The sequence below is a fragment of the Chinchilla lanigera genome, unplaced genomic scaffold, assembly GCF_000276665.1.
Source record: "Chinchilla lanigera isolate Chin_1 unplaced genomic scaffold, ChiLan1.0 scaffold00002, whole genome shotgun sequence".
Lineage (NCBI taxonomy): Eukaryota > Metazoa > Chordata > Mammalia > Rodentia > Chinchillidae > Chinchilla > Chinchilla lanigera.
In genome coordinates, this window is record NW_004955403.1 from 36,194,672 (window position 1) to 36,202,589 (window position 7,918).

Consider the following 7,918-nt stretch of genomic DNA (forward strand, 5'->3'; position numbering starts at 1 on the left):
CTTATTTTCAAGCTATGTAAGGCATTTCATTCTTTTTTTTAATGTTTTTTATTTTAAAAATTAAAAAAAGCTAACATTACATCAATGAAGACAAAATCAAAACAACACAAAAATGATACATGACCTCAAAACAAAATGATAGGAACTAACAACGGTTGGTACATCACATGCTGTTATCTTCAATGACGTTGCTCAGTCCACCAGACATAAGAATGTAAGACTGATCAAACAATCAAAGACAATAACAAGTAATTAAAAAAACAGCATTGGAAATGATGCACAGCTTCACCCATACAAGATGGTAGGAGTTAAACAATGGTTCTTATACTGCATATTGTTGTTTTCAGATCAGTCGTTCTGATTATCAAATGCAAGCATGCAAAATTGGTCAAGAAAAGAGAATATTTTAAGCATTGACTGTTCCTTTCAATAAACCACAGACATCAGCAATACACCTATTCCAGCTATCTTTATATGTACATATAAATTTTGTTTTTCTTTTAACAAACCAAAATAACAAAAACAAATACATAAACAAAACAGTATAGAGAATAATAAAAATGATACAGAATTTCAAAACATGGTGATAGAATATTAACAATGATTATTATATTACATAATGTCATCTTCAAAATGGTTGCACATTTAACCAGATATAGGCATGCAAGATTGATCAAACAATTACATATTAACAGTTCCTCCCAATAAACCAACAGATATTAGTAGTACAGTTATCCTAGCTATCCTGTGTGTATATATACACATATTTTTCCCTCTTCTTTCCTTCATTTTCCTGTCCCCTCCTTCATCCCTGTTGCTCCTTCCTATTTAAGCAGTTTCTTTTTCCTTTCACAATGTCTACTGTACCTTTCAGATTTTATTTACTCTTTCAGGTTCTTATAGTAGGGAGGAAATACAATATTTACACATGTGATTCGGATTTATTTCACTAATGAGTATAGTCTCTAGTTGCATCCATTGACCTATAAAAGCCTCTAGTTTATCTTTCTTAATAACTGAGTGATACTCCATTGTATAAAAATACCACATCTTCTTCATCCATTCCTCAGTGGATGGACATATGGGTTGTTTCCAAGATTTAGTTATTACAAATTGTACTATTATAAACATGGGTGCACATATATCGCTGTGGTGTGATGTTTTCAGTCCTTCTGGAAAAATACCTAGGAAGGGAATACCTGGGTTGAATGGGACCTCAATGTTAGTTTCCTGAGGAATCTCCATACTGATTTCCACAGTGGCTGCACCAATCTACACTCCCACCAACAGTGGAGTAGGGTTCCTTTCTCCCCACAGCCTCTGCAGCATTTGTTATTGGTTGATTTCTTGATGATAGCCATTCTTTCTGGGGTGAGATGGAAGCTCAGTGTTGTTTTAATTTGCATTCACAACTCAACTCTATGACAGTTTCTTACACACACACACACACACACAGACACAAATGTTTCCACTCATAAATTTTTGTGTGTGATGGTGAATTTTATATGTGAACTTCAAGCTACTGTACCCAGTTTTTGATGGAATAACATTTTGTTTCTACAAAGATCTCTTTAGAAGAGATTAACATTTAAACCAGCAAAGTAAAGAAGGTTGCCTTCCATAATGGGTGTCTATCTAGTCCAGTTAGTAGAAACTCAAGAGCAAAGACTAAAGAGAGACATATTCTGCATCTCAACTCCCTTTGCACTCAAGATCCCACCAACTCCGCCCTTGGTCTCCATTCTGCTGGCCTTCCCTGCAGATTTCAGACTTGCTAGCTTTCACTGCATGAGTTTAATCTTCTAAAATCTATCCTACGCCTCACTCCTTTGTGTGAGAGAGATCACGTGAAAAATTTCTCCACTAGACTGAAAGCCTCTCCAGGTCTCTTATCTTTCAATGCCTCAAAAAATTATGATTAAAAAACAGAGTGTGTTTGCAGTGACAGAATAGGAGATTTCAGCCTTTACCCTGCCCCCCAGTGAAACACCAATTTATTGCAAATAAATCTGTGAGAAATGCAGGGCATGGTGGTGCATGCCTGTAATCCCAGCACTTGGAAGACTGAGGCAGGAGGATCATTGTGAGTTTGAGACCAGCTTGGGCTACAAAACGAGCTCAAAGACAGCCTGAACTGCATAGTGAGACCCTGTCTCAAAAAAAAATTGAGAGAAGTTTGGAATTTCATGAAGAGCATCTGTTTGGAGCACAGCAATGAGAAAAGAAAGCATTTAAAGAACAATTTGATGCTAGCACTCCAGAGGCTGAAGCATGGGGATCACCATGAGTTTGAGTCCCACTTGGGCTACATAGAGAATTGAAGACCAGACTGAACTGTATATGGAGACTCTTTCTCAAAACACTGAAATAATAATGAAGAACACTTTACATTAGCTATATCTCCTTCTCTTCATGTTGGCAGAGATGAAGAAGTTCTGAAGGAGATTTCTTCAGGCCACAAATTCAACTGTGGAGGAAAGAGATCACAAAATTAATTGTGGACTTCCTCAGCATCTTGGACCACTAACCAAGATGTCTGCTCCCATCATAGCTCACCCAAAATTGAAAGAATCGATAGAGCTCAATAAGTTATGGTACTTAAGGAAAAGAGTGTTATAAGTTCTCCTACACAATCACATGGGTCTTAATGCCCAGCCTAGGGCCTTGGAAGCAGGCCTGTTTGCCCAAGGTTCATGGTACCAGTCTCATCCTCTGTAGCCCCCACCTGCCAGCCCAATCAGAATCTCTGGCAGTTGGGTGACTGAGGCATTTTCCTGACAAACCTAGGCTACATAGCCTGTAATAGATCAATGCTTTTACAAATATACAAATGCCAGTAGAAGTTGGGATAATCCATGAATAATTAGGGAAATATAATAAAATCAGCCGAGCAAAATAAGATAGAATAATATATCTTTAAAAAGAGAAAGCAACCAACTTCCTGACAAAGAATTAAAAATGCTCTTCTTAAGGAAGCTCAGTGAACTATAGTAGAATATAAACAACAAAATGAAAACACAAGCACAGTGATGAATAACTTAAAATGTTTAACAAAGAGACTGAACTCTTTAAAAAAAAATAGCGGGAAATTTTTGAGATGAAGGAGTAGAATGATCTAAAAGGAAACCTCGAAGATAACCTCCACAGCAGGCTTAAATGGAAGAAATGTCATCGAACTCAAACGTAGTTCATTTGAAATTATCTAGTAAAAAAAATGGTAAAAAAAGGACTAAACAGGAGGAAAAAAGCATGAAGTATGTGTAGAATATGTAAAAAAAGATATCAATGTATGTATTATGGGAATCCTACTAGGAGAAGAAAAAGAGAAATGGGCAGAAAAATTTTGTAAAGAAAAAATGGCTGAAATTTTTCAAAATCCAGGGAGGGAAATAGATGTCCAGACACACGAAGGCCAAAGACTCCAAATAGACTAGGAGACATTCATAATGGTCAAAGATCAAACACAAAGAGAGTTTTGAAAGCAGGTATGTAAACACAACTTATAACTTATTGGCAAACTTCCATAAAAATATCAGTGTATTTTTCAGTAGACCCCCTGAAGGCCAAAAGAGTGTGATGATATGTTCAAAGTGTTAAAAAAAAGATTGCAGACAAATCCTACTATACCTGGAAAAGCTGTCCTGGCTGTATCTTCTACACTAGCTGCCTCACTTTTTAGTTTATATCATGGAGACTTTGTTTCATTAAACCTCACAACCTAACTTTTGCTATCTCAAAACTTTCTTTTCACATCTCTCTTAACCTTCATTGAATTGAATAGAATTCAGGTCTTACCCTGGATTAGGTTTCAACTTGCAGAAATGCTGTGGCGAGTGTGATTCTCTATCACTAAAATTTTGTCTATGTCGTAATAAGACTGTTTTGCTCTTTTATCATTTGTTTGTTCACTGGAGTACCACTTTACATTTCCTGTGAGCAGCACTTTACATTTACATTTCCTGAGAATTTTGCATTCAAAATTTAGATAACTGCTCTATATAAGAACCTGGCTTTCAGCCTGTCTTATCTTTCTGCATGCCATCTGCACTAAGCTTAATCATTTCTAGCTTTAAATTTAAAGAGAGATGCCTTTGATTTTTGAATACTTTTGGTTTTTCATATGAGAAACTATATGATTTTTAAGCTCATGTGTCTGATTAGTTCACTTAACACTATGGATTCCAGGTACAACCATTTTCCTTGGAACGACTCAAGTTCATCCCACTTTATGTACAAATATCACATTTTCTTTATCCACTCATCCATTGATGCACACGTAGGTCACTTATAAGATTTAGCTATGTGTGGCTATAAACACGAGTATGAAAGTATCACTGTAAATACAGTGTTTTTAACTCTTTCAGACCCACAATGAGTGTATTTCTTATGAACTGCAAACATGTACTAATAAAATTAAAATAATAAATACAGATATGTATAACTTTTTCTTTCATTTGAACTCCTAGAGGCCATTGTAGGGTTCATTGACCTCATTTGAATGCTCCTGGGTCTCTGGGAATAGGGAGGCCTGAGAAGATGGACAAAAATAGAAATAGTCAGTGGAGGAGACAGCTCACACACACTTATCAGTCGTGTTGCTGTCTTATACAGGCACAGTTTGTGGCACGCAAAACAATGCCAACCGAAACATCAAAGATCACTGATCACAACCTGCCATAATAGACATAATAATAGTGAAAAAGTTTTAAATTTTGCAAGAATAATCAGAATGTGAATGATATTCAAACTGAGAAAATGCTATTCCAAAATCCTGCCAGTAGACTTATTTAACTCCAGGCTGACACAAACTTTCCATGTGTACAGAAAAAAAAAAAAAAAAAAAAAAAAAAAAAAAAACCTGCAAAGCACAGTAAAAGGGAGCACAGCAAAGCATGACCTGACTGTAATAAGAGGTGAATTTATAGCAATTGATGCCTTTTTGGAAAGGTATCGGGTGGTTTTATGTGTGGCTATAAACATGAGTATGAAAGTATCACCGTAAATACAATACAATCTCAAAAACCACCTGAATTTACACTTGAAGGAAATGAAATATTTTAAAAACTAAGGCCAATGGTAGCTAAAGAAAGGAAATAATAAATACTAGAGTACAAATCTATGAAGTAAAGAACAGAAAAATAATAGGATTGGTTGAGGAATCCAGAAGGTTGAATCTAAAAGAAAAAAAATGTTAAAATCAACGAACACCACTGTGCTGAGAGAGAAAAAGCTCAGATAAAATCAGAAATAAAAGAAGATGTCCTAGAGGTTTTTAAAAATAAGTAAAAGATCATAGCAGGCAACTATGAGCAATTATATATCAAGAGTTGGACATCCTAGAAAAGGTAAATAACTTCCAAGAAATACAACCATCAAGACTAAATTAAGAAATGGAAGCCTAAACAGATCAATAATAAGTAAGGACATATATCAATTCCACTATGAAAAATTTCAGGTTAATCTTTTATTCTGTTTCCTTTGGCCGTGTGGTGGTTCACTCTTCCTACTATTTCAGGTTTCTAATGTGTGTCTGCTTGCAGACTCCACCAATCCCAGCCCAAGTCCAATTCATTCTTCACTCATTTGAGTTTCTCTCCAAAACCACAATCCCTTTCTCCCTCCCTCCCTCCCTCCCAATCTCTCTCTCTCTCTCTCTCTCTCTCACACACACACACACACACTTTCTCACATACACCCCAGAGTCTTGCATTAAAATATGTAATGGCTTTCCTTTGTCTAGAATCCCTTTACACTGTCATTCATATCTACTATTTACTAATATCATAGTAAAAATCTCTTACAAAAATTACCTTAGTACACTTCCTAGTTAAAAAGAACTTTTCTATGTATATTATTTATAACTACTAAAGATAACTGAAGAAAAAGAGATTTGAAAGTATTAAGCTATTTCCTTCACCTGAGGCATGGCCTTTGTTTTATGTTTCTAAAAGGTCTCAGTGTTTTGGCTGCATGTTGTAATGCATTGAGAATTTTTCTGCCTGGAATTTATGTGTCTTTGAAGTTCTGCATCAGCTGTCACCTCTTCTGTGAAAGGTGTTTTTGCTCCCTTAACCAGGTAGCTGTTTCTCCATCTCTCACATATTTTTCACTTTTCCCATTTTGTCTTTCTTCCTTACCAGAGTGTGATTTCACCTTAAATTGTACTTTGACCTCCTTCATCTTAGATATTTTAACATCTAGTTCGTTCTTTGAGCTAATCCCAACCTCCTCTTAAAGTACATTTTATAAGCATGTAGAAATACACTGATGTTAAAAGTGAAGTACAAACTGCTAGGGTTTTTTTGGAAATTCTTTGTTAGTACCCCCTCCCAAAATAGGCAACATACTGCTGTGAACTGATATTTTGCTTCTTATCTGAGCATTTTGAAATAGTATGCACCTGGGTTGTAATTCTGAAATTACAACCTAACATTCTCATTTTTGTTCCTACAAGAGTTCTGAACATTCATTGGTTTACTTCTAGGAAGGCTAACTACTGTTAGTCCTGTACAACTTTTAAGGTGTTAGTCACTTGTCACACAATGATTTATATACAACTATTTATACCAGGTTAAATAGTTACTATCACATATGTTAGAACTGTTTCTATTAAATGCTGCTATACAGGGCTAACTTTTAAGACAGTTGAGCACCAACAAAACAGAAATCTTTTGATAAATGTCGAGTTGCCATTAGAATGCTGTTCATAGACTTCAGGGTAGAGTCAGTGTCATCATTCTCAGCAAAGAAACGATTGCTTCCTCTCGACACCTTGACAGATCTGCATGAGTTCATAGATTATTACTGTCCTCCAAAGCTCTTTGTCATGTTTTGAATCTGTTGAAGTGTGGAAAAAAAATCAAGTGTGCTTCACAAAACAGGACCATGAAAATGAACTTAGCTGGAGCTATCTTTGATGGAAAATTTTGAGTCATGCCCTATAAGAGTCAAGAGAGGCTGAGAATTCAGCTGGAACATCAGTGCAGAAACACTACCTAGAGCAGTGTGTTAAGTGCAAAAAGATGTGGCTAAGGTAAATTCAAATGACACTGTGATGCAAAACACAGCTAAACAAAACAATAGTGCTTCTACACTGCAGAATGAGTAGGTTTGCACCTCTGGAATTTCCTCTGCTTCTTCAAAGACAAGGTGCTGTCATGCTACAGTATTCAATCCATTCCAACAGCCTACCTTGTCTCATAGTTCTGAGTTGTTCGTAATACTAATAAGAGACATGCCCTTTTGAATTCTTACCTCAAAAATATGCAAAAGCTGCTCCGCTTTGCTCTCCAGCCTTGCCTAATTTTCCATCAAAGAAATAGAACTCCCACTACTTGACTGACTTTTCATATTGAATCTTGAGCAATCAGAGATGCTTCATGCATCTGCAACACTCAAGGAAATAAAATAGCTCATACTTGGCTATATCTGATGTCTAGATTCACAGCCTTTTCATTTTCAATCATAATTCATTACTTTATATTTTATTTCCTCTCGTCTTGATTCAGAGACCAGGATTTCTATCTCTTTAACCTCAAAAAATTACCAACTATAAATATTCCCCACTATATGAAAATCTAAAATTAATGCCAATTCCATTTAAAGTTGTGTGTGTGTTGCACACATGCATGTTGTATTACGGTTTAGTTTGGTTCCAATTTAAATTGTGGTTGGTGTTGTTTTGACAATTCTTTCCTGTTGGATTTTTCGATAAAATGAGATTTATAAGGAGAAAAAGAAAAGAAAAAGCTCAGATTTACAATCACAGGTCTTGTTATTTCTGAAATGGAAGATACTTTCTTTCCTTATATTTGGAGGGAAATAAACAAGTCGGGCTTTGGGGACTACAGCTGCCAAAAGTGAGCTTGACTTTACCTTCCCTCCACACTTCATGGGACAAATATGCACACAAAAATAA